Here is a 422-nt window from a genome sequence, read left to right as displayed (position 1 = left end):
AGAGAAAGGGGTTGATGGGGCTTACTCTGTTTCTTCTCTCAAGTTCACCAATGAGATGAATCCTCTGTTTTCCAAGAGTGAAATGAATGAAGGGTAGAGACAAACTGGAATGAATGAAGGGTAGAAACAACATTCCTCCACAGATTTCCATCCTGGGCATGGGCTGCAAATTTCTTTTCCATTGTGGAAATATGAGACAAAATTAGTGCTCACCACCTTACCCCACAGTAGCCACTATTACAAGATCCATTTTACAGATAAGGGAACAAAGACTTTGAAAGTGAATTCAACCTCTAAGGTGACACAGGTAAAAAGTGAAAGACTGAAGGTTTTGAACTCAGGTTATCCTGACCCCAGCATCTATGATCTTAACATTCTCGGCAACACCTCAATATACATTCGAAAGGAGTAGGTGGATGAAG

The sequence above is a fragment of the Pteropus alecto genome, unplaced genomic scaffold (assembly GCF_000325575.1).
Source record: "Pteropus alecto unplaced genomic scaffold, ASM32557v1 scaffold71, whole genome shotgun sequence".
NCBI lineage: Eukaryota > Metazoa > Chordata > Mammalia > Chiroptera > Pteropodidae > Pteropus > Pteropus alecto.
The sequence above is the reverse complement of the archived record's forward strand: the minus strand, read 5'-3'. Positions refer to the sequence as shown.